The sequence below is a fragment of the Sylvia atricapilla genome, chromosome 1 (assembly GCF_009819655.1).
Source record: "Sylvia atricapilla isolate bSylAtr1 chromosome 1, bSylAtr1.pri, whole genome shotgun sequence".
Classification (NCBI taxonomy): domain Eukaryota; kingdom Metazoa; phylum Chordata; class Aves; order Passeriformes; family Sylviidae; genus Sylvia; species Sylvia atricapilla.
This window is the reverse complement of record NC_089140.1, coordinates 83,524,109-83,550,568: the sequence shown is the minus strand read 5'-3', so window position 1 is coordinate 83,550,568 and position 26,460 is coordinate 83,524,109. Positions and strand designations below refer to the sequence as shown.

The 26,460-nt window shown below is 43.0% G+C and overlaps 1 protein-coding gene across 3 annotated transcripts in view; it reads left to right on the top strand.

Moving 5' to 3' along the window:
- The first annotated feature begins 18,720 nt into the window (after positions 1-18,720).
- The window catches only part of GRB10 (growth factor receptor bound protein 10), a 143,298-nt gene continuing 135,558 nt past the window's right edge, over positions 18,721-26,460 (top strand). For 2 of the 3 annotated variants that reach the window (XM_066326891.1, XM_066326875.1), the window contains exon 1: positions 18,721-18,853. The gene's annotated coding sequence lies outside the window, so the exon portion shown is untranslated. Of the gene's footprint in view, positions 18,854-18,972; positions 19,222-26,460 lie in introns of those variants that run through there. The other variant, XM_066326883.1, reaches the window with a different exon arrangement.

Below are 26,460 nucleotides of genomic sequence, written 5' to 3'. Positions count from 1 at the left end.
CTATGCAATAAAATATCATCTCTACATAATTTAAGCCCCAAATGTACATGGTGACAGTTTTATGTTTGAGTAATATGAAAATCCGAGATATTGGATGTGGGCATAATTTAGGATCGAGAGCTGCAAATATTTCTGTGCCCCGAAATCCAGTTAAAATGCACCATTGCACATGCTGTGTTTCGGTGGTGAAGTATTGCTTGCCTCTGATTGCTGCAGGGTAAGAACTTTATTTTTCTAACCCATGATTTAATGTTTTCCACCCCCTGTAAATTGTAACTAACAATGCCCTCTATGTGAGCTCTGGTAGCTGAGGAGACGGGGGGAGATGGCTACAGCAGGGAAAGGGAGGGGACAAAAGAAGGGCAAAAGAGAGGAACATCTGCAATGGGTTAAAAAACATTTGCAACTTGCCTTCTTAAAGAACTAAAGGCTGAATTTTGGGCCAAACCCCCAATTGGATGGTGGCAGTGGAACTCCACTGATTTTGAAGGAGCTGTGCCAGTCTGAACCAGCTGAGAAGCTGGTCTGCAGTCCCACATTTAGTGTCCAAAGTGGTTGGAGCAGGGGAGGTTTGAAACTGTACTCCTCACGTAGCACGGAGGGGCCTGCAGGAATAATGTTTGCTTTGGCATGGAGGTGGGTTAGTGTAGACCCAGCAGTTCCTGCAGTGAAAGGCTCCTTTCTGCTCTGAATGATGGTGACTTCCATAAAGACGGCAAAGTCATCCAGAGATGTGCCTTAACCCACATCCTTCTTTAATCTGTAAGTCCTTGCACAGTGCCAACCTCAAGGTGAATCTGTGTGGATGCTCTTGCCCTTGTTTTCATCCCTGGATGTCCTCTCTTTCTCTGCATGGCACAGATCTCGTGGTGTTTTCCCTGGGCACCTATTACAGGTATTTAGTACTGCAGAGTCTGTGTCAGGACCCAATAAACTCTGATGCTTTTGAAATGCCTCTTTCTACAGCTGTGGGTCTCAGTTAGGGAAAAGGAGCTGCTGTGTTTCCTCCATCTTCCCTTTTCCATGTAGAAAGCCCCTAAGAGGACTTTTTGGCTAAGATTGACCCATTTCTGGCATGATACCTGAAATTTGCTCTCTTCTTCCCTCTTATCCTCTTCTCTTTTCCCAGGATGCTTGCTCTGGCTCCATCTTGTTAGAAAGATTATCTTCTCACAGCATGCAAAATTAAGAAGTAGCCGGGAGGAAAAAGTGCAGATAGATAAGAGGTTCCTCTCATCACAGGCAGCCTGATGCAAAATGTTCCAATCAGTGCAGGAAGGCCTGGATGAAGCTGAAATTTAACAGAGCATCCCATGAAGGCCATCTTCTTTCCAAAAGATGAGTAACAAAGCAGAGGACAGGTGAACAGGGAATAGTACCTGATTTCTTTTATGATATAGTGATCAGAGGATATCAAAAAAGAACAGCAGGCAGCAGGTTTAAAATAGACAGAAATACCACATTATGCAACTTATAATAAGCAGCTCCTCAGATTAATCACAGCATTTTGTGAAGACATAAAAACTGTATGGGTGCAAAACCTGATTGGCAAATACATTAAATTAAAAGAAGATACCTCTCATGCAGGGAATCCCTGAGGCACAAAACATGAAGAACAGGGAACTACTGAAGGAAATAGCACTTTGTGTTTGATCTGCTGCTATGGTCTCCCAAGAGCACGTATGTATTGGCCATCCCTCCAGGTAGGGCACTGGGCTGATGGCCTTGGGTCTGACCCAATACCAGCTCTGTTATGTTCACAGGCCCAGTTAGTCAGGTGCTGAGTGCCACCAGACCTGCAGGACTGCTCTCTTCAAGAACCTAGAAAAAATTGGGCTGGATCAACTTTCTATCAAGACCAAATATTACCAAGGAATTGGTAATTCCAGATATTCTGTCCAGGAATTCTGAAGACATTTTCCTCCCATGTAGAAGAAAATGAATGTTTATTATAGATACTGACTGCATTTACCTATAAAAATTCATCTAGCTGATGCATATCTAGTCTTTATATTTACCTGAGTCAATGATAAGATGGATATCCCACCAATCTCAGAGAGATACACCAGTCATTCTTTCTTCATGTCCTCTGGGCTCACTGTGTGCTGATATTTCTCACCTGATTGCAGCCATTGAAAAGCATCTCCAGTGAGAAAAAGAAGACATTTTTGGAAACCAGCACTGCATGTGTTTTGTCTGGCAAAACTCCAGAGACCTTTTCCCTTTAGCAATTCAGAAGGGTGATGCTGGCGTGGACAAAGAACATATACATGCCACGTGCAGGAATGGATGCCAACCCCTGAATGACTACACTGTTTATTTCTGATGCCACATTATCTTTCTTCTAATATTATAGCTACTAACACCAGAAATCCTGACCCAGAATGTGCATCTGTTGTCTTGTGGGGGCATCTGCAATACCATGGGTTTGTTGCAAGCTGATAAATGGTAGTCCTAGATCAGCTGAGATTTGGTGGTATGTTATATGTGGCAATTTGAGGAAGATGCTGAGTTCTCAGAATGAAATGCTTTATCACCAAAGGAGGTCTTAATTTGGATAAGCTGTTACGTCACAGCACACCGCAACACAATACTGACATTTTGCTGCTGAGGCTTCTCAGGATCTTAGGCATGTGAGTAATATTTATGATTTGAAAGCCAGGTTAGTAACATGTCCATTTTCCGATAGCTGGAAAAACCTCCACAATTCTGCCAAGTATCTAGGATTTCTTTTTAAGAAATACAGAGCAGATGCCACAGTTTATCAATCACCGTTTCTTTTAAATTATAGAATCTATGTCATGATGTCAAATCTCCTTGTCAGGGATTATTGGAAACATCTCACTGCTATCCGTCTGGAATAAATATCTCATGCTCTGAGTGCCCTGGTGTCAGCTAATGAGTATATTAATATTGAGCATGGGATCTTACTAATTCCCTGCTGAATAAGGAGTTATGGTTTGAGAGCATTTAGCAGGGGAACAGATCAATCATCACAACAAACTGATTATAAGCATTTCTAGGAAAATATAACAGCATATGTAAATTCTAGATTCTATCACCCTTCCTCATATCAAGCCATACCTTGCTAAACATCTCCTGCCTTCCAGAGCTATTCCACGAGCAGGGATTCCTCGGTGAAACAGCAGTGGTATATTTACAAAGAGGGGACCAATTGTGTGTTTCTGCTATTCTCCAATTTTTTTTTTTTTACTTCAGCTGCTGAACTGCATACCTAACACAGAAGCCATGTTAGTCCCTGTTCAAAACTATGTGATAATCAAACTATTAAAGTTAGGATTTCTGGGGGGCCTACCTGATGGGTCCTGAACCAAATGAGGAAAAGGAAGAAAAACTATTTTCTTTCAATATGATTGATTTTGGTAGAATCTTCAGAGATTCACTTCACACTACTTGCAGATTCACAGTGCTTCATGAAGAAACATCAGAAATTACCATAATTTCTTGTAAGAAAAATGTATGCCTGAATTAATGTGCCTAATTAGTGGGTCTCAGTTCAGTGCTGAGGGCTGTTTAATTTAACATTTAAATTTTGCATATTTGCTCCCTCATACTTTTTTTTTTTTTCTCCTATTTATTACAGCTTGTCACACACCCCTTTCAAGAAGGTGATATCAGTGCAGGACTTTATACTCGTTGCTGCGGACAGCTATAGAGCTTGCTAATCTGGTATGGTGGCCATTGCTCCATCAGATCTGATATTAAAGCTTCAGAAATAATCTGACCAGATGGATCTTGCTGCATATTTAATTTCTCCACTAAAATTGTATACCTAGCTGTCACAGGAACTTATGGACACTTTGTAACTACAGTTAACCCCTTCTGCTTTGATGTTGTATATAAAAGAATTGGGGTTTACCTCTGAGAATGAAGTACTTAAGAAGAGAGATGAAGCTGTTTTAGAGATAAACGCTCAAATATCAGGAAGATGTCCTAATGTACAGTTTGCTATGCAGATTAACTTACCCCATTCTGGGATTTTGGTAATTCTTCTGATTTTGCTAAGTGTGATGTGTGAGATTGCCACTTACTTAAACTCTTCTGTCACAAATTCAGGATTTGGTTGTTTGTTTTTGTTTTCATTCAAGTTTTGATTGCCTGTAACTATTGGTAAACTAAGTGCAGGAATGTGGTTTCAGCATGAGGATTCCTGGATTGGGTGGCTAGGTGGGTCTAAAGGGGAAAGGTTTTGAATACTTACTTTCTTTTTGAGTAAAATCCATCCAGTCTCTTTCAGTTTTGTCAATTACAGACCTAACCTCATTTCCACTTACTCTAACGGGAAGTTTATCCACTGCTTCACTTGGCAGAGCTCTCTACTGAAGTAAGAAGTAGTGTAACCTAGTTAATATCAGAGTTCCCATTTCAAGTTGATTTTAAAATCTTTTATTTTTAATAGTGTCTCTAACATCATGATGTGATATACCAAAGAGCTGACTCCCCACAGGTAACAAAAGTTTAAAGTTTTATTTAGACAGAGAAGTAAGACATGACTTGAAGAGTAGCTGTCAAAGAAAACAGAAATTTAACACTGAGATGAAGGTAGATTTAATTGGGAGACATGAGGGAAGATGAAGGAGTGAGAAAAGGGAGAAGACATCTGTTTATATTGTGATATAAAACCATGCTTATAGGTCAGCACTGCTGTGAGAGATGGAGAATAATGAAGAAGTCAGAATTATCTTAATGCTCCTGGTCTTTTTCTAGATAAATCATCATTTCATATGGCAAGTCTCACTTTCTTCATACCCATTTCCATCATCCAGATTTAAGTAACAAATTGTTTGTCTTCTCAAAAAGAAATATGCCAAAACACATGCTAAATCCACAAGTAAAACTACGAGACACCAGTCTTCTGCTTACTTCAATCTTGCTATCTTTTTGTTTAAATTTTAACTTCATTGTAGTTACCTGCATAGTATTGGTTTCTGGTAGAGCCTGGAGTCGTGAACTTCACAAGATGTCCTAAGCTAAATTTTGTTCTCCTCAGGTGTGTTTTGGTTCACTCAGAATTGCAGTTGTCTCAAGATATTACCTCCAAAATGTTGAAAAGACAGGCAAAAAGCATGTATACTAGATTAATATCCTATACCTATCTCAGCCTTTGGGCTTTTCTTTCCACCAAAGTTTTCATCCTTTTTCTTGTTCATTTCTTTAAGAATGTGTGGAAACCCAAAGGTGGGAAGCAGAAAAGTGCCTGTGGTAGTCCTGTGGCACCTGCTCTGTTTGATCTCCTCATGGTCAGTCACTCATCCTTCTGTCCTTCTGCCCCTTCTTGTCCCAGTCTACTGTTCTCTACAATGGCAAACTGCCTTTTCCTCCACAGACCATCTCTTCCGCCTTTTCAGCTCATTCTGGCTCCATTCCTTTCTTTCCGACGTAGTTTTGCGGCTTGACAAGGCACATGTTACTTACCCTAGAAACACAAATGGATGGGCATGGTCTACCACGTGTTTACGTTGACTTTAGAGATTTCTGGATGTAATCCTCTCCCTCAAAAATATGGACTGTAAAGCAATATGTTATTTCTTCCTTGTTGGTTCTAGAGTGTTCCATGTAATACTGCAAACTCAGTCCTCGCCTTGCACACAGCATTCAGAAAGTTGCTGAATGTTGCTTCTGTGCTGTACATTTATTGACTGAAACATTTGAGTTGTTGCTTTTCACACTGGTAATTTTAGAGCACAGATGCCTAGCATGTTTACTCACATACCAGGGCTCACATTTAATGAGCAAAATGTCAAGTATATTGTTATCCACCATAAAAACTGTGAAAAATATCCTTGCCATCTGCAGTGTGCCTTCTGCTTCAGCCTAAAAGACTTTTACCAGAAACTACATGAAATTAGCATTAAAGTCAATATTTATAAATGGAACCACCTCTAAAGGGCCGGATCTTCTCCCCTCCCACACCCCCTGTTCCTCTGGGATCTAATGAGCTGGGGAGGCTGGGTGCAGGAAGGGAGCTGAGTTGTGCCTGGCTCCTGGTTGCAGTCAGCCAGAATAATCTCCCTGCACTGAGGAAGAAGCAGAAAGAGAAGAGTGGTACTAAATGGCACTGACAGCATCCGAGGGCCAGATCCTGTGCTGGTGTCAGTAGGTCTAACGTCATTGTCCTTGCTGAAGTGACACAGAGACCATAAATCAGCACAGCTTGGGTGACTGACACAGCACTGTGTCTGATCTGTGCTACCTGGGGATGGAGTCTGTAGTAACACTCAAGGAATAGATGGTGGAGAGTAGAGCTGAAGCTCCGTTCTGGGATTTGGTTGACTGCCATCAGAAAAGAATAACATCTTCCAAGAAAATGTTTGCTAATTCTCCACCAAATGTGGGAAAAAACTGGCCATTTGTTCTGGCCTTTTATTGCCCTCCCATTGCTGAGGACAATGAAGATCGTCTGTCGCTGAAATCTCTAGATTGTACTGCAAGAATAATAAAATGAACAATTGCCAATAATGGATAACTGCTCCGGGGCCTTCTCCAAGCATCCTACATGAACTTTTAATTTTGCTCTTGCAAAATCTTCAAACCAACCATGATTAGTCCGCTGCAGAACTGAGATCTAGGCACATTTTGAAAACTGTTGCTGTCCACTGCTGTTATCACAACATCCATAATCAGCTGAAATTCCAGCCAGATCTTTATGGGGCAGAGCTGATGAACCAAAGCCAGAACATGCTCCCTCAGGTGGGTGACCAAGATAACTTTTGCCATTTGTTCCAGCTGTTCTGCCAAGTTGTCCATGTTCTATTGACTCCGCCAAGCTCACATGAACCACAGCCTAGCACAGACATCATGAAGCTGGTCACTCCCACAGCTGGAGGCTAATGAAACAGAGAAAGGTAGCGTCATCATATAATCCACACTACTTTGCCTTTTTCTTTGTACGCATGTTGAACAGGAGGATCAGGATGAAAACTGCTGTGGTGATTAGCAAACACAGCATAAATATTTATCCAGAAAATTCTGGATCAAATATATTTTAAAATTTTTATTTATGATTGTTTAGATGTAAATATATTTCATTAATTGGACTTTAATAAGGGCACTTACATGTTCCCTTAGAGTATTTCTAATTTAATCATTGCTTGGGCAATTAGGCCACTCACTAAGCCACAAATCTTATCTTTCACACCGGTGAGTCATAAATAAGAACTGAGTCACAAATAGACCAGACAGACAAATGGTGTCAGGAAGGAAATAAGATTGGCTGTGAATATATTTAGGCTGAAAATTAGAAGATGGCTGCAGACTACCTGAGGAATGCAATTCTGATATAGTTCTCTAATTGAGAAGAACTGAGCTAAGAGAAGTAACTTAAATTGCTTTATCATTTAGCTTTGCAAGCTCATGAATAGGATTGTATGCCAAGTAGGAGAAATTCTTAAGACTGAATTTGATGATAGAAGTCCTCAAGGATTCAGAGTCTTTACCTACCATGCAATTAGAGGGCTAGTGGCCTGCTTACCCAAGTTGTCCCAACCAGCCCTGTTGTTATCAGTCGTCCTTAGGATTCATACACAGCAGGGACAGATTGGATAGGTACAGCAATGCCAGTGTCATCATACAGTCAAGGTTCTGTGCAATGCAGACTCTAGAGTTCACACTGTGAGTGTGAAGCTGTGTTGCTGTGGCTGTTGCAAAACCCTCCTGTCAGAGAAAGTGAGAACACCTTGACTTCCTATGATTGTATTCAAGGGCAAGTTCAGTTATGGGGTATTCTATGATGGGGTGCACCTTGTAAAATGGAGATCAACTAATAGCTCTATAAGCCAATTAAACGTTTCCCAATGTTTGACCAGTGCAATGACTTTCTGTCATGCTGACCAGAGTTCCTGGCAACTTTTGTAATGCAAACAATGGGATTTATGATGTTGGCTTGCCTTTACTGACTTCTGTATTTCTCAAGGAGAAATGGAGACTGATTTTTGCTATTCGTAGAAGACAATTTACTTACTTCCTTGGTGTAAATAACACTGAATATGCTGATGCAGCATATAACACAGGCTGGAAGGATTTCTGTATGTGAGTGCTATCTGCTAAATGAAAAGAGTCCCATGTCTGTCACAGCATGGATTTAACTGTGCCTTCCAGTTCCACATCAGCTCTGTTCTGTAACAGCAAATTTGTCTTTAAATGGGATCCTTGCTTTGCTGTGACATATTATGACTCAAAAATATTGTTCTTTTAATCAATCTCTACAGTATGGATACACATCCCATAACATATTGGACACATCAAGTCTTTTCACCTTTTGTATCCAGGGTACAGTCTTCTCCCTCTTGCTCCCTTTCCTGCATGCCCTTTGGTCTTTGTCCTATCATATGATACAGGCACTGGTGTTTCCCAGAGATATTCTTGCTCAGTAAGGCAGCAGGAATTCACATGACCTGTTGTTGAAATTATATAGCCACGTATGATTCTCGTTTGATACTGGGCGCCTGCATTCTGCTATAATGAGGGCCACACTCCCCAGTGCACCTGACTGAAAGGTGCTTCCCACTGCAGATATAAGGGCTATCTGACCACAAGATTCAGTACTGGTGTTTTACAGAATCACAGAATCAGTTAAGTTAATGACCTCTGAGATCATTGAGTCCAATCTGTGACCTAAAACTACCATGTCAACTAGACTATGGCACCAAATGTCTCATCCAGTGTTTCCTTAAAAACCTCCAGAGACAGTGACTCCATCACCTCCCTGGGCAGCTCCTTCCAATGTCTAATCATCCTTCTATCAAGAAATTCCTCCTAATGTCCAACCTGAACCTTAGGGTCAGTTACTGTTTGCTTTCTGAAAACTTACCATCAGGTAGTATATCACTGTCCTGGAGAAATACTTTTATTTCTTGCTGTTTCTTAACATTTGGTCTGTCCACACATGACAATAGAAAGGTGCCCTACCTCATTGCCTCAATGTATGGGAAGGTGAGAAGACAAAAAATAAAATTCCCTCCACATACCTCGCTTCAGTTTCCTGGAAATATAGAAAAATTAAAATATTAGTGTGTAAACAATCAAAAGAAAAAGTGTTTTTAAACTATACAGCATGTGCTCAGAGTTTAAAGATTAAGAAATCAAGCCTGACTCCAACTTGCACCTCGACCTCACTGGGACCAGAACTGGATCCTAGTTTATAATGCAGCCTGCTTTCTTGAAATCTAGCCTGGCAGAGTGTGAGTGTCAGCACTGAAATACACACAGAGTAATACATTTATTAAAATCTATAAAGCAAAATACCTTCTTATAAAAGTAGCTTCCTCTTTGCAAAACTAATTTTCTGAACTGCAAGTAGAAAAATGGAATTTCATTCTTCAGAAACTTGTATTTTTGGTCTATGTAGTTTGCCACTCGTTCAGCTTTCTTTTTCTCCTTTTCTAACTTAACATGGTGAAGATAATTTTTAAGTATTTCTGTTATGAAAGAGTCCACTTTTGAAAACCCGTGAGAAATCACCCTTCCATAAGCATGAAATAAAATCCTTAAGAGGAGAAATCCCACTTCAAATCATGCCAAAGTTTCACATCTACATAAGTGCTACTGCAAACTTTGCAAACCATGACATATATTCCACACATATTTAACATACACCTGAAGATAATGTTTAGCTCCTACATGTTTTCCTAGCTTCACTTCTATAGAGAGTTTAGACCCAGTAAAAATCTGCTGTTGAGGTTATGCACTGTAATTTATAGCTAAGTTGTTTGCCATGTGCCCAATGTTGTTCATGTTTGAGAGTTTTGGTTTTGACCTCACTGCGTATTAGAATAAGGTCTGAGAAGTATGCAAGCTTTCTTTTACTTTCAAATTAGCTAATTTATACTGTACCCCAACTTCTGGCCTCAAATTCTTCACATTTCAGTATCATGAGTATTGGTTACTATATCAGTGTAAGAAGTGGAAAACTTTTATGCTTCTTCCATTTTAAAAATGTCTCTTTAGTTGCTCAGGTTTGCTCAGCCCTGACTAGGGAAACACACTGATGCCTATTTATGGAGAGTTTCACCATCTCAGCAGGTTCCCTGGATCCAGCTGTTCTGCAAGGTATAACGTCTAGCAGGTTCAGAAATTCAGTTTCACTTTAAGGAAGTGCTTAACTTGTCCAAGAGATGCTTTTTGTGGGCAAGCTGTTTCAAGAGTAGCTGGATACTCCCCATGGGCTCACAGAAGAGCCTACAAAGCACAGCCCAGGATTGAACTGCTCCAGGTCCTGGTCCAGCTACTTACTTTGTTGTGGGGCTTGGGAAATTCTTTTTTGCCAATGGCTTTGTCTCTGCCTCTAACTAGCATCCCTTAATTTCATGTCCTTGATGTTTGTGTGCCATGCTTGTGGCAGAATGCCACAATTTTAGAGATGCTGATTTTTCTTCATATGGAGAAGGGAATCTCTTGGAAAACTGTGGGCATGGGAATGGTGTAAACCTGACATGTATCAGTTTCCCCATGTGCTAAAGCAGAGCAATCCTACTACCAGGACATGATAAAATTACGTTCATTATTGTAAGTAAAAGGCATCAAGTTTCTTAGATCAATACTGCTACTGAAGTGCAAAGTAATAGTACTTTGCAAGGAGGAAGAGGATTGCCTTTTGAGTTGCCATCTGCTCCTGGCCTGACTCCAATTGCTTCCTAGTGAGTAATATGAAGGCAATTTCATTTTCACAATATGACATATGTAGCTCTAGGTCTTAAAAAGGGAGGAACAATCCACCAGTAGTCTGCCTCCCACTGTAGAAGCAAATGATCTAAATTAGAGCATAGTAATTAGACAGATTCATTGATTTGCTGTAAATATCCTAGTTCTATCGTCACTCCATTGTGGTTTACAGAATGAAGTTTGTTTGGTTGTTTCTTAATATGGCATTTTCTACATTATCTCATCCCTGAGGCATGGCTGAAATAAAGGTCTGTTCAAATGCTTGGCAAACAATATTAGGATAAGAGGATCACCAAATCTTTGGGGGGAGGAGGGAGAACCTACAAAGCAATCAATGTAAGACCAGAAATGTCATCTGTCATCTTAGAACAAGGGCTGTTTGGAACAGAACCCACACCCTTGAGGTGGGCACATGATCACAGAGGAGCCACATTCTTTCTTCAAGGGAGCCTCATTGCTGGAGCCCCAGGCCAGCTGAGGCCTTTTTGCCATGCAGCAGCCTGTCTAAATCTTCACTGGGTAGTTAGTGTGTGTTAAAAAGGCTCTTGGTCAAGGAGAAAGAACTGATCTTACCTGGTGGATGTTCTGAAAGTCCTTCCTGCAAAGATATTCTCTGTTCACTTTCACTAAACATTTTGAGTTCCAATTAGCATATGAGATTAGAATGATGTGCACCTTTACAAGACTAATTTTAGAAAAACAGAATAAATCACAGCTAAATCTTAGGCAATTGGTGACAAGCTTGCCTGTCCCAAATTTCCAGCTAGAGATGGTAAGAGCTTCCTGAGGAGCACCAGTAGATTTCTTCTCAGCTGCTGTAGTAGCTACTGTGAGAGTCCCTGAGACTTTTCACTGCTTGTAGAGTGCTGCTGAAGATGAACGAGCTACTGTATTGTAACACAATTTTATTTTTTAATTTCACATCTGCTAAAGCATCAGAGGAAAACACTCAGGGTCAATTTGACCTTTGTAACTTTAATCACATTTTTTGATAGTGAAATGAAGAATTCTCAAAAATCTACTTCTCAAGAAAGTTACAGATTGCTCTAAGAGTATATGCAGACTATTTGTATACGTCCAACAATCATGTAAAAGAGGTTCTTTGATAAGGAACAGCCATCACAGTTTTGAAAGGAGAGAAATCACAGAATCATCAAGGTTGGAATGACCTCCAAGAAATCTTCATTTTGTCAGGATAGCAACTACAGGGCAGTCCTTTCTGTTGAAAGACTGCTCTCTTATCAAAGGAGTATATCACTTTGTGTATATCATATAATTCATCCTCCATGATTTCTCTATAATAAGGATACACTAAATGCCTACTTCTGGCCAGACAATGTGAAGTGCAAGTCCCATCAGTCTCCTTGGATTACTATTTTTCCAAACAGAAGGCAGTAATTTAAACCAGTGAATGACTTCTTACCCCTTTTGTATAGTTGAATAAATAAACAAGACTTGGAAAAAATATACTTTTAAATCACTGCAGACAAAATTTCTATTTCAACACAAGTTCTAAATGCTCTGTTTAAGCAGCCAGCCCACTGCTTGCTATGGATGGAAATCCTTTCCTGCCAGCCAGTTTCTGAGAAAGTTTTGGCTTAATTGGCTAAGAAGAGTTAGTGAGAGACTATAGCTGTATGACAAAGGATTAATTTAGGTGACAACACAGCAAACACTAGTTTTGGTTTGGCTTTTTTTTTTTTTTTGGCAATTCTGGCACCAGGAAAGCAAAACATGACTTCCTTTGCAAATGGCAGTTTAAATACAAAAAGTCTAGTTCAGGCTTGAATTGACTTTTAGACATCTGCATTTTGTTTATTTAAAGCCACAGGATGGGAACGGTCGCAAAACTCCATATCACCTGCTCTGGAAAATGCCTTGAGACATGACTTGGCTGCTATGGAGAGTGGTAGTGCCTATAGCACATGGGGAAAATCGACCTGTAACACACCTCAGCTCTGCATCCATACTCTGCAAGCCAACAAAAGGCACACTGGCTCCCTGCAAGGCTGTACAGAGTTGCATTTTAATTCAGAGGGTGCTGGGGTCTGCACACAGCTCACCACTCTGACAGAGGGAAGATCTGTTTTGGGTCCAATACAGCTGGATTGCTGTGCCTCTTCTCTCAGCTTGGTAAAACTTACTTCTATGTAATATATTTTTGTTTACACTGTTCAAATGTTTCTGGTTTTCAGATGGCACTAGCCTGATGATCCTGCTTCAGCTGTCGTGAAAATATGCTCTGAAAGCTGCAGCCTGCAGGCAAGTTATGGCATTGAAGATTTGGTCTTTGTCTTTATTATTATTTTAATTGCTCCTCCCTCAGGAACCAAGAAAATACTTGAGACAAAATCAGTCACACTAAGCTCCCTAAGAGTTTTGCCTCTGACTGCAGTAAGGCTGGATTTCATTCTGAGTCACAATTTTTGTTGCCTTCTCTCCTTATGTGTGGTAAAGCTGTGAATGAGCACTACATTTTGAACAAATCCTGATTTCTCATGTCATAAATGAGAATATAAAGTATAGTTTGAACTGAATATCCTCCTATTGCAATGTAATTTTCAATTTTTCTTCTAGTATTATTTGGCATCCTAGTTGAAAACTTATTATCCATCAGGAAAGCAGCTGACTTTGATTTGGCGAAAGTAATCACTTTTAAGGTGTCATTTCACTTATCACATTTGATGTCCAAATGTGCCCATTTTCTTCATCACTTCATTGGAACTGAGAGAATAAAGCAATTTTTAATTCTTAGTGTTGAATCAGTCTGTGTGTTAATTGTGGAGCTAGCGGTGGGAACAGATGTGTATTTGTAGAAGGGTGGGCTGAATGTATTCATCTTTTTAACGTAGTTTCTGTTTGAATGATCAGTATTGCTTAAAATTCCCCTCTCCTCTACACCACCTTGTGTAACTGCTCTATTTTGTATAGCCCAGGAAGAGCACATCTCTCTCACTAGAGCTTAGGACTCCATCTCAAATTACAAAATGTCCCTGACTATTCAGCCTCTTGAAAAAGCTGTAAATAGAGATATAACTTACCTAGCAACAAAGAGTAGATCTCCACAATGTGGTCTATGAACACAGTGAGCTTATTCAGTTATGGTCATGCCATAGCTTTTCTTTTTCTGTCACTAGTCTTTAGACATAGACTACTGAAAAATCTTTTCTATACTCAACTGATATTAAAAAATGTTCTTGATAACAACTGGGCAGAAGATGAAGTTTCTAAACTACTAAATCTAATGTATTTGATGAAGTGCTTGCTGAATCAGTTAAAAAACAGAATTGAGCAAATACTTAGTGGAAAACATGTAAAGTTTTGAAAATCTCAGTCTTTACAGTATTTTCATGAATACTGAAATTTCATTTGTATCCTTTAGCTCATACAGCTATATTTAGTGAGTATTTTTACAAACTTGGTTTTTTTTCTTAGTGCTTTCATTTCCCCTTTCAGCTTACAATCTTCATCATACCTTGAGTGATAAAATAAATACCATGGAAAGGAAGGATGTAGACAGAAAGGAAGGAGAATGTTCCCCCGGCTTCCATCTTGATGTTAGAAAGGCTTGTTTTTTTCTGGACAGCTTTTAAAAATATTTTAAGCATTTGCTTAATTTATAGTAAAAGCAACAGAAATAATTTTGAGTTGGTTTTGTTCCAGATTAAGCATTATTAAAATTCTACTGTGTTAGAAAACTTCCTGTCTATTTAAGGTGAAAAGCTTTGTCCATGACAAAAGAAACTTATTATAATTTCAAAGGTTGGTCAGCACTTTTGCCTATATACCTACCAGGCAATAATGACCAAGTTGACCCTTTTTAGATAGCTGTATTCTTTTATCAGTGCATTCTACTAGTTAAAGATCATGCTTAATGCCGACTTTCATATAATGCTTTCATGAAAGTTCCTTTGAGAGTGAAAGCAGTGGCCAGATTCTGATCTCTCCTCTTCAGATCTTCTGCTATTGGATTTTCATTTCCTAAATCAACGTAATAGAAAAGAAAATTATGGCTGTTCTCAGTATATATATGAAATATAATAATGTTTCTAAAGAAAACTCCATATCTACTAGACAGTTTTCATTAGTCTATTTAATAAAACTTGAAAATGACCTTTTTCTCTCTTGGAACTAACTGAATTGTAGAGCTTAATGTCCTTTGGCTAAGTTCCAAAATGAAAAGTCACCCTGCAGAGTTCAAGTCTTTGCAGAAAGCAAACCAAGTCCACAGTACTTAAACTCCAGCAGCCATTTATTATCAGGTATTGAGTCTTAAATGTAGAGCTCAATAGAGAGAGAATACCTGTATTCTGCCTATATTTTGGACCTGGTTTTGAACCCTTAAAACGTGTTAATGCAAGTTTCCTGAGGAGTATAAACGGTAAAAATAGCTTTTTCTGGGCTTTCTAGATTTCTTGAGGAAGTGCATTGGAGAATAAAGTGATATCCTAAGCCAAATTATGCCACAGGCTCTGAACTTGGAAGCTGCAGGGGAGCAAGACCCTCTCCAGCTAGGAGGGGACTGCACGCCCCGTCCTCTTCTCCCCCAGCGGCCTGGGTTCCCTTGAGCTCAGCCAGGGAGTTTCATTAGTTCTTCCATCTTCTTCTTCCATCATGGGTCAAAAGAATGTGTCTTCTCTCACCCAAACCTTAATTACCAGGGAAAAAAGAAAACAGGGAACTGGCACAAGCTTCTCCTGGGCACAAAGTCCTGAAGGGATCAAGGCTTTTGCCAAGGCTGTTTGCCTTTACTTTTTAGACTGTCCTTGAGCAGGAATAATGTTTACATAGTCAGAATATATTATTGCCAACATTATTTCTTGTGTGCTTTTACTTGCAGAAAATGATCATCTTTTTTTCTTACAGAAAATATCAGCATTTTAGGCTGCTGTTTTCATGATACAGCATTATGTAGGGTGTTGTCAGAGATTCATTATTTAAGAGAAAAGACAAGCATACCCTTCACTGCTACTGAAAAGATGCATTGCTACTTCTGCACTTAACCATTTTAGTGGTGCCATTTTGGATAAACAATCTCATGACAGTACAGTTTTGTCTTGAACAATACAGCTGTAGTCTAGGAAACTAAGCATATCTTTCCTAGTGTTTTTATTTGTCAGATGAGTATTTTCAATGTTCATGTGTATCTATTTTTTTGAACCCACCACAAAATGAAAAATATTATACTAATAAGATTTGAGCAGTTGCTTATTTTTGTATGTATTAGAAAGAAATTTAAGTACAGACACATGCTTAATAATAATTCAACTGAACATTTTATCATTGTCAAAGGCATCTTTAGAGGAATCCATCAACTCTTCTGATTTCCATACAAGTCAATTTACTGTCTTCAAAATGTAATGTTAATGGCACTCAGTGTACACACTGTAATCCTTTAAAATAATGTACATGGCAAACGGATATGTTCTCATGCATTAATAATTTAGAAGTTAATTTTAGGTACTTAATATGATTAACTGATGGATCAGCAGTCTTATACATGAGAAACAGTGAGCACACTCAAAGGAAGAGCATACTGGAAAGCAGCCAGGTGGCTGCCTGCGTGATGCCTCAAAAATACCTGAGCTTTATTCCTCCAGTTTCCCTTCAGTGTTGGATGCAGAGCATCAGTCATAGAGGCGGTCTGGTTTCGAGATGAAGCATGTAAATTGCCTTAGAGGTTGAGGTAAGCAGGACTTTTGGGGAAGAACGGGATGCTTTAGAAGGCAGGAATCCCTCCAATGCAATCCTGCTGGTGGCTGGCTGGCTCTGCAGCACCAGACCAGTTATATAATTTCTCTCCTTTCACTTCTCACTTTTTGAGGACACGCTGTAAGGCAGGGCTGTAAATTGATATTCTAGGGTGGAAATACTACAGATGACAAAGTATAACTGTTGCATTGCACAGCTAAGGAATGTGCTGGGGGCAAATAGCATTTAAACAGTGTGTAAAAGAGCCATGTGTTGAAGTCCTTGGCCATGCCCTCACCAGCAGGTTCTGCGAAAGCAGCAAGAACTGGACACCTATTGCAGAAACCCTGGTCAAATCACACAGGTACATACATGCACAGCTGCAAGAAAGATGGAGATTTTTTTCTTTACAGGGAGGCACAGGGAGCAGACAAGTGGCAACAGGTACAAGCTACATGAGGAGAGGTTTCACCTGATTTTGATTCATTGAAAAAAAGTTAATTTTTTACAGTTAGGACAATCACCCACATGAAAATCATCCCCAGGGACGGGGTGGCCTCCCCACAACTGTAAGCTTTCAAGATGCGATTGGACAAGGTGACAATCTCATCCCTTTCCCATAGAAAGTTGGACCAAGTAATCTTTAGAGTTCCTTTCCAGTCTGGGCTGGATCTACATGTGCAAAAAGTTCCTTATGTAAGCATGTGGGACTGCGATGCCAGCCTACTGTGAATAAGTGCCTCCTTGCCTCTGGAGTAATCTCAGTCAGAATGTGATACCACCTGCATTCACCTTTTCACTAAATAATAACCTGGACAGGAGTCAGCTTCTCCTTTGGTGAGGCACCAGCACTCCGAGGCTGGACCCACAAAACCCAAGATCAGGGTGAAAAGTGGCTCACAGGAAGGCAGGACAGACCAGCCCAGCAGTGGGAAGAGAGGGCTGGAAGGGATTGAGAAGTGACAGTCCACAGAACAAGCTCCCAATGGACTGGGTCAGGACAGGACAGGACAGGACAGGACAGGACGGGCAGCAGTGGTGCTGACAGACTGAAGAGCAATGCTCAGCACTGCATCAAGTGGAGAAGGCCGAGAGAAGCGTGGTGCCGAAGGGGCTGGTGGCAGTGCGAGCAGTGAGCAGGCAGCAGAGTGGCACGTGTGTCCAAGAGGCTGAGGTGATACACTCAAGGAAACTGGAGAGATTATTTGAGGACTTGAACAAGGGAGAGCAAGTGGTGAGAACGGAGCGAGAACAGAGTGAGACCAGAGCATGGCTGGAAACACGGGGACTAGAGGGGCGGGCTGATAAGAAAAGCATTCTTTAAATAAAGTAAAGAAGAGCCATGGAGGAAGAAAGAGCAAGAGCAAAGAAGGTATCATGTTACATTTCAAAATATATTCAGCTCGGGCACTCAGCCACAATACTCCCATTAGTGTACATGCATCTGTCTAGGATGAAAAGCCCAGAGATTTCTCCCACTTCTCCTTGGGCTCAATTTCCTTTTATAGGGCTGACCACTTTCTTATGAGGGGTGTTTTTGCGTCTGGTGAACTAAATATTCCTCTCCTCACAGAGAGTGTGACGGCTCTTGTTCGAAGTCAATACATTTTAAAACAATGGCTCTTAGGGAAGCGTGCAGCTTTGCTTCCCTTAAAAGAGCCTTTCCACAGTCCGAGTTACTCGCAAGCTACTTGCAAATCGGACGGTTCGGAGCTGCTGTGGTAAAATAGCAAAGGTCCCAGAGCACAGAAGTTCGCAGCAGCAATCTGGAGGAGTGCAAGCGGCAGCCTGAGGACCCCGGGAGCGCAGGGCGCTTTGCAGCACGGAGGAGCTCTAAAGAACCCGCCGCACACTGGGCACACGCCCGGAGCCTGCTCCGTGCTGTCTGAAGCGCAGGAAGGGGAGCTGGGGCACTTGCCCTGCGCAGTTTTTCGGGGAAAAATGTGAGAACGGGACCGATGAGGTTAAAGAAAAAGTCCAACCACAAATGCCTCGCGTGTGCAGATGCTCTCTTGGTTTTATTTTAAAGAAAAAAACAGCTCTTCCCGAGAAAAGCACGCGCCGGTGCTACCTGCGGGTGAGCTTCTGCTAAAGGGCAGGAGACCCGGCACAGCCCCACGATCTGCCGCCTCCAGCCCCGCCGGACCCGGGACGCGGCAGGGCGGGCACGGGCGCCGCTGCCACACGGCCCACGGCCGCCGGGACTCCCGGCCGCCCCCTGCCCTCGGCGGGGCGCGGGCCGGGGCTGCGGCTGCGTGCGGCGGGGGCGGGAGCGGGGCGGGAGCGGGGCGGGAGCGGGGCGGGAGCGGGGCGGGGCCGCCGGGAGTCAGCTGGGCGCGAGGGGAGAACGCGGCGGCGGCGGGCGCCGTTAGCACCGGGGCCGGCGGCGGCAGCGCGGACAGGCAGCAGAAGTTTTCTCCGCAGATTCCTCCCGCAGCCCGGGGACGCCTTGCGGAGGCGCGAACGTCCCCGTTCGCCTTGGGTGTGTTTTGCCTTTTCCTCCCCCTCCCCCCCCCCCCTTTTTTTTTCTTGACTTGTTTAATTGCTTTTTTTTTTTTTCTTTTTTAATTTTTTAAGTTGCTTGATTTTTTAATCTGATTTTTTTTTTCAGTTTTAATTTTTTTTTTTTCTTTTGTTATTGTTGGTTTTGAGGCGCGTGGCTCCGAGAGCTCGCTCTCCCCCGCCCGCGCCCCACTCCACCCCGCCGCCCGGAGGATCCCCCTCCCCGCCCGCGCTCCCGTCCCCGCCACCGCCGCTCACGACCCTTCCCCCGACCCCTGCGCCCGCCCCGAACTTGGCGGGTGCGCGGCGCCCGGCGGGGACGGTGCCGGCCGCCCGCCCGCCCAGCAGGTAAGGGGCCGGGGGGCGCGCAGGGGGCGGCGGCGGCTGCTGCCCCTGGGGAGCCGCAGCGGCGTGAGGCCGGGCCGGGGTGGGTGAGGGCTCGCCGGCTCCTCTGTAGCGGAGGCCGGTGGGAGGAGGAGAGCAAACTTCCTTTTCCTGGGGCCCCCGGCGAGCCCCCCCCCCCACCCATCCCCCAGTGCCCACGGGGAGCGGCCCCCGCCCGGCGCGGGGTCCCCAAATTCGGACGGGGTTCGGCCGGCGGCCGCGGGGCTCGGCGGATCGGCCCTTTTCCCCGTCTCGGGGCTCCCTTGCCGCGTTTTGTTTGCTCGCCTGCTGCGCGCCTCGCCCGGCGGTGCCGGGAGCCCGGCTTTCCCGTCGCCCCGCGCTGGAGGGGAGCGAAGACCTTGCCCCGCCAACTGCTGGTGGTGCTGCTGCCGCCGCCGAAACTCCCCGGCATTCCCCCCGCTCCGAACAGGGTTTGCGGGAGGGCTGGCGGATGGGCAGTTCGCAGCAATGCCACCCCGGAGTGCTGCCACCTTCCTGCTCATCCGCGGCGGGGATGTGCGGCCGTGTGCCCCGGGAGAGCGGCCCTGCCCAGCCCCCGGCGGAGCCCCCGGGCCCGGGAGACCCTCCCTGGGGGCAGTGCGGAGCTTCCCCTGCCCCAGCTCCCCGCCGGGAGAGGCGCGCACGCATGGCTCTCATTGTATAACTGCGGAGCTGCAAGCCGGGGCTGGAACTGTGGCATCTTTGTAAGAACAGTTTGCAGTTAATTGGTTTGGCAGATGAACTCCTGCACAATCCTCTTGCCCGCTTCTGTTGCTTAAGTGCCAGCGCCCCCTCCCAGCCCTTTCCCCCTTTTCCCCGCTTTCCTTTGAAGCGTCGCATAACTCTGTATTGCCAGCAGGATGGAAAGTGCTGATTCAGCAGCCAGGAGCCCCACTCCATCTGAAGTGGTGGTCTGCCTGAAATTCTCCCATTTGTTGAAATGGGAACATGTGTTGCTGGTATGTCAAAGCAGCATTGATCAGGTTTTCTAAAACAGACCCAAAGAATGTGGCTTGCTTTTTCTCTTCATTAAGGCAGAATGAATTTGGGGCTGGGGCAAAGCAGGAGGGGCAGGATAGAAGGGATGAGGGCGTCTGCCACCTTCAGTTATGCTTCCGAGGGGCAGCTGAAATTGTTTTGCCTCGTAAAGGTGCTTATGTGTTTTAACGGAGATGTTGTGGGATGTGTAGCAAGGATGCATTAACACCCCAGCTCCATCTATTCCTGCCTTCTGAGGCTAGTAGTTGTACTTACGGCCCTAGAAAAGGTACGGAGAAGGGCAGCAAGGCTAATCCTAGGATTAAAAGGAGTGAGTTATGAGGACAGGTTAAAAAAAAACCACCACAAACACACGGAGATTAGAAAACCTGCTTGGAAAAGGGGAAATATGCATGAAACTTTAGGTGAGGGCTCTGGCTGTGCTTCATGATCGTTTTGGGGCTGAGGCAGGATGCGAGAGGTAAGCAGGATGCTCTTCCCATGCTGTTAGTCTTCCTCCAGGGCTTAACCTCTCCGAGCAACACAAGAAGGAGAGCTGTTCCAGAGCTGTGTTCCTCTGGCTGCCTTTGTGCAGGTATATGTTAATATCAGAGCTGCTTGGAGTTTCTTTCTCTAATACTGGATTCTTTTTAAAATTCAGCGCAGTGTTGAGCAAACAGCTGAGCCTGAAGGGTGCTGTTTGGTAGCCTTGCTGCAAACAGTAAACTGACAGAGCAGCAGACCCTGACGCTTGCCTCTGGTGATCATTTTACCATGTTATGGTCTGATTTATTTTCTTCACTTGGTTGTTATTTGTTCTTCAAGTAGGTCTTGTTTGCCCTGGCCACATATTAAAGATCTTGTGGTACTTCCATGGTTTTCCTTGGTTCTGTTAATCAAACTATCCCCTCTCTTAGCACTGTGTGAGTTGGCTTTTATCCTCGCATACAGCCACACCTGGATTTCAGTAGCATGTTCCTGTGTTTTTTAATGTGTAGGCCAAAAGCTCTGCCTAAATGCAAAATGGATCTCTGCATCTCAGTTCTGCTGATGTGTATAGTGTGCACTCTGTGAATAAAACAAGTGTTTGCAGCCCTCTGTCTTGCGAGTGCTTAAATGACTCTAGCAAGAATAGTTACAAAGGTTTTTCAGAAGTCTTTGGTCATGTTCTCATCTGTGCTTGGGATGTAAATGGGCAAAAAGTATCTGGATCTTTCTGGCAAAGGTATCCTTCCAAGGCAGGGAGTTCCCAGCTGGCAGAGGAGAGGCATAGCTGGGTCATGCATTGCTTCTGCCAGCAGCACCAGAGTGTTGTGCTGGGAATTTGTTTTCTGACAGCCCCAAACGAGCAGATGTCCCTCTAGACTGCGAGGCACCGTCAGCTTCCCTGGTGCACATAGCAGTGGCTGCAGGCAAACTGAGGGTCTCAGTTTGAGCCCCTGGGTGCTGTCACTCTGGGTGGGACACTGCTGTTGCTCCCTTTTGCTGTGCTTGTCTGCATGGGGCTGTGGTGGTGATGGTGCTAAATGAGGCCAGATTTCTAGGTATAAGTTTTGCTTATATTAGCTCAGCTCTGTCTTGGGAAGTGTGTGTGTATGTTTGTGTGCGAAATGCTTCAGGTGCTTCTTCAGACCACTGAAATGTGGGAAATAGGTGGCGGGGTGCCTTTTGCTGGCCAGTGGTATGTACTCTTAGGATGCATTTAGGTGTCTGCTCAATTAAAAATTTCACTGGTTGCAGCAAACACTGTGGTGAAACCCCTTACTATTTTCTGCTGGCCTTTTTATTCTAAACCTCTGAGTGACCTTTATTAATGGGGTCAGGGGAAAAGCTTTTCTTCACTTTGTGCCAGCATTTCTGTCCAAACTAAGACTAAGGAAGCCTGCTTTTCTTTGGATTTATCTCAGCTATGAGGGTATTGGTGCCAGTTCATAGTGCAGTGTTTCTTAAGTGTGCCCACTGGCCCAGTGTTTTCATAAACAAGGAAGATAACTCCTGAGACCTCTGCCTCTGTCAGGCTTGCGAGCAGCTTGCCAATTGGCTTGGCTACAGTGTGATTGCATAAGCCTCCTTCTGTAGGAAAGCAGGCTAAGAAGTTAGGATTGTTTTTCTTGGAAACTGGACCTGCTCCTGGCCATGTCCAAAATATACCAGTTGCAACTCTTCACCCGGGGAAATCTAGGAATGGAGATCCTTTACCAAAAAGTTAAAACCCCACAATCTTTTTTAGTAATTACAAGGAACGAGGTTGCCAAGGAATCCCTTTATTAGCATTAAGCTTTATTTACAGGTTTGCTATCTTTACACTGCCTGCTGGTCAGGAGAGCGTGTTGCAATCTAAACTTGGATGTGGCAAAATAATCTTGATTCCCGTTACTTTTTCTCCCAAACCAGTGGTTGTTTTGAAACGTAATAGTATGACGTAAACAGATGCCACCTCACTGATTTCTCTTACTTTATACATGTTGAACTGTGCACTTCTGAACTAGTCCTGTGCCAGGTCTTTCCTATTCTCATGCCATCTGTTGAATTGGACAGCAGTTCTCCCTTTAGCTCAATATGGCTCCTCTGTCACATCGGGAATGTGGAGAGTGCTATCCTACACAGTCAGATTCCACTGTGAGAGCATCATTAAAGTAAACTGTTGATCAGAAAAGACCAGGGAATTCTGTTTAGTGGTGAGGAGTCACTCACAAAAATAGGAGATTTTGAGCACTGCGTCAGTCACTTTCTGTTAGCAGGTGGCGGCAGCTTTATGGCTGCTGCTTGGGTTTTTACAGGCAAGCAACCTGTAGTGGCACTGGCCAGAGACTCAGGTGTGGATTGAACAAAAATAGAGTCAAGTGGAATAAGGATGAGTTCTTCAAAGCCCAACACTACTGCTCATTTACAAGTCAAGAGAGCTTTTAATGAAACCTGCTAATTGCATCCCAATTAGTTAACCCGTGGGGAATGCAGATTACCACTCCTGAATGGCTACAGCAAAAGCTGTCATGAAGATCAGTTGTTTTAAAGTGGATGATCTTTTAAGCAGAGTAGGACACCTTCTCCCATATCATGGATAATACATGGATAATGCAACTTCTGCTGTGATTAAGTGTGAGGGACCTTCTTCCTGAATCCTTTCAGAAATCTTTGGTAACCCATTTGGTAACCCATTATATCCCTGGGTATCAGATGATAGCTTTGGAGTGAGTAAAATGGTAGAGGAAAATGTGTAGTTCTTTGATATATGATACGAGGTAAAATTACAGGTTGTATCAAGCTTGTAGATTGCCACACTAGATCTGGAGTAATCTAGGCACGTGGCATGGAAGTCTACCTCAATATGTCTCTTTTGGAAGTCTGCAGCTTTCAAGACTACTGTCTTTGAGATTATACTGTTTCAGGTATGATAGAGTGAGGCATATTTGCTGGAATAGTTTGACCTCTTCTTGGAGAAAGGATCAGCAGTGAGAAATTCCCCCTTTACCACATGATGATGGAACAGACTCTGTTTATTATTCCCTAAAGTGAGAGCTGGAGAGAGGGTGTGAGAGGGGTTGAAAGTCTATATTATATTGTGCTGTGTATTTCTGAAAAGAGCTTTGGGACAATGGTGATAGTCACGGTCCTTGGATGCAGAGGTGATGAGTGGCCAGGACAAATTACTGGGAACACCACGGCCATCTCTGCATTCTCTTCTTGTGGGCAGATGCTGTTGAATATTTGAGAAAGAAACACAATGCCCTGTTTCTGTTGTATTCTTTTGTTGGACTCCAGGGGAAGACTGCAAGAGCTTTTCCCATTATCTTACCCTCCTGCTGTTGACCTGTCATCCTTTGGCCAACAACAACAAGTTGAACAGTTATGTTGATCTTAATGCCCAACAATTGCATTAATGGTTGCAATATTAACCATTGGACAGTTTTGTTGCTCTAGCTGTAATATTCAAACAGTGTATTTCTTAATGAGTCTGTTTCAGATTTTTTGGAGGCTAAATCCAAGGGCCATGAGGATGTTCCAAAAAAGACAGTTTTGCACAGACAGGGATGAATGGGGTAATTGTAAACACATGTTTGGTTAAACCACTAGCAAACCAACCTCTCATTCTTCCCAGCCTCCTTCAATGCCAGCTTCTACTGGCTCATAGCAGGACAAAAATAGGAAATGACTTTCCTGGCAGACAAACCATAGAGGAAATACCATACCATCCTGTTGGAATAAACCTATAGCCCAGTGGGAAGGAGCTCTCCTGCTGAGCAGCAGTGGGGATTTCTACATTTTTTCACACAGTAAACATCAGAGCGTGGTCCTTGCACTCCCTTCAGGCTCTTGCTGCAGAATTTTTGTCAGCAGAGAAATCTGAGAACCTGAGTGTCTGCATCCAGGCTGAGCCTGTGGTTGCTGAAGGCAGCTAAGGGTGGATAATACTCCACGAGACCAGTATGATTCTTCCATTATGCATCCCTGGTGAGAAAATCAATAAGCAGGGAGAATCTGTAGGTCTGTGGACTTTCCATGCTGGAGATTAGCATGTGGTGAACACTTAGAGACTTCTTTCAGTGCCCAGCATCTAAATTCTCCCTTTTGATGACTTGATCTAGTGGCTGCAGCTCTGCCCAAACTCACACTGTTGGTTTGTAGCATGGACTTAATTTTTTGAAGTTACTTTTTTATTTTGACTAACTTCATTTCTAGGTCATCTTCAGGTATTAATTTAAATTTTGAAACTGTGAGGAAGGGAATCCATTAAATGTTAGCCAGATCTCTTTCATTGCTGATGTTGCTGTTAGTGAATGATCTGTGCTTCTGTGATTCTGATTTGACACTTAAATGTATTTTTTTGTCAGGGAGTTGCAACAGGGCTCTGTGTCTGTGCATGCTTCATATATTTGTAGATGTCAAAACTAACTGGCAGCAAGGATTTGAATCCTTTACTAGAGGAAAAACTGCTAGAAAAATTCTCCCAGATAGTGACTATTGGAGGATGATAGGACAAGATAGTTGTATATTAGAAAGGATTGGAGCAGAAGTTTTCAAGGCTGAAATAAAAACGAGGAGATGATTTTTTTTCCCCTCCCTGCTTTCTTCTTTCCTTCCTTTCTGTGATGTTCATCTCTGCCAAACTACTAGGTACGGATTCAGATAGGAGAACTTTCTCTCTCCTTAAATGGGAATTGAGAGAGGGGGTGAGAAGGACTGGGGGAAGGTAAAATCTGTAGGTTGGTCTTGCTTAGTGTACTGTTAAAGCTCTGAGCATCCTTGGAAAGGAATGAGGAGCTTTTATTATATCAAAGCACAAGTGTGGAATTAAACTTCAAGGAGTTGGAAAAGCTAAAAATTCAGAAGGCTTTGGCACAAGACAAAAATATCACAAGCTTTCTTGAAAGGCCTACTTTCCCTTCTGGCTCAAATGTATTAAAGTCCATTTAGGAGAATGTTTAGGGAGAAATATGTATTGCAAGACCATCAATTATTTCTGAATTAATGTCTTGTGGGGGATCATTCTTCATTCTAATAGCTGCTCGTGCTGACATCATCCGATATGTCAGGGGATTATGTCAGAATTCAAGCCTTGATATTGTGCAGAACAATGCCTCAAGTGGTGGCAGATGCTTTCTTGGGTCAGGTTGCTTTTGTTTATTCTGTCCATCTCTTGACTGATATTGCAGTTACTGTACATGGTCACAGCAAGAGATGGAGTAAACAATTTCCAGGAGAAGCATATCTGTGCAGCGTGATTGTGAGGACAAAGTACTTCTTGCCTCTGCATCTTATGCTAGAGGCAGATTTGCCATCATCTGGATGCACAATGCATGCATTTTTAATGCTTTATGAAAAAGCTCACCAGCTGTAACATTGATCTTTTGTTCGTTTCTGTTGTTTGTTGTATTATTTTGTTTGTCATTCCAGGAATTCTGAAGTCAAAAAGTTGAGGCCAAAAATGAGTGGGTTTGGTGGTGGAGTTTTTTTTCATTGTTGTTGATTCGTTGTTGTTTTTTGGTTTGCTTTTTTTTCCCTCCCTGGCTGTTGGGCACCTAGGTTTAGTTTTTAAATGATGATTGTCATGAAGGCCCTTGTGGTTTAACCTGTTGGGCAGTTAAACACCACACAATTCACTCACTTTCCTCCCACGTCAGTAGGATGGGGAAGGGAATTGGCAAGAAGGCAAAACTCCTGGGTTGAGATAAAGACAGTGTAGGAGAACTGAAAAGGAAGGTAAAAGAGTAACAACTTAAAAAG